The following is a 478-nucleotide window of genomic DNA, read 5'->3' as shown; positions in this document are numbered from 1 at the left end:
TAGAGATTTAAACAACAAATATGAAAATAAAGAAATGTACAGCAAACTACCCACATAGCAATACAGTAGAACCATTCTAGTTCTTTACCCCTAACTATGTGTACAGGTTTGAGTGGACTTCAGCCATCTCTTCATTTGACCTTTAAACATGCTCAGCGTCTCTGAGAAGGAGAGCTAGCTAATACACAAGTATACAATCAGAGTAACTATACTCTTAAAAAAGTTTAACGAATATGAAAAGAAAGCAATGTAGCCTACAGCAAACTACCCATGTGACCATGTACAGCCGAGTTACAAACGGCTTTCTGTGTTGTCAGTAGGGGGTTCTCTGCCTATAACTCAAAACTGTCATATAGATGTCTTCAGGCTGGGATGCTCATCCAACTTAACTTGTAACACAGGTTCCCCACAGGGCAGCGTCTTTTCATCTGTTTTCTTTATCTTGTACACAGACATCTGCAGATCAAACAGGGACAAC

Source organism: Poromitra crassiceps, assembly GCF_964638095.1.
Source record: "Poromitra crassiceps genome assembly, chromosome: 26".
Taxonomy (NCBI): Eukaryota; Metazoa; Chordata; class Actinopteri; order Beryciformes; family Melamphaidae; genus Poromitra; species Poromitra crassiceps.
The sequence above is the reverse complement of the archived record's forward strand: the minus strand, read 5'-3'. Positions refer to the sequence as shown.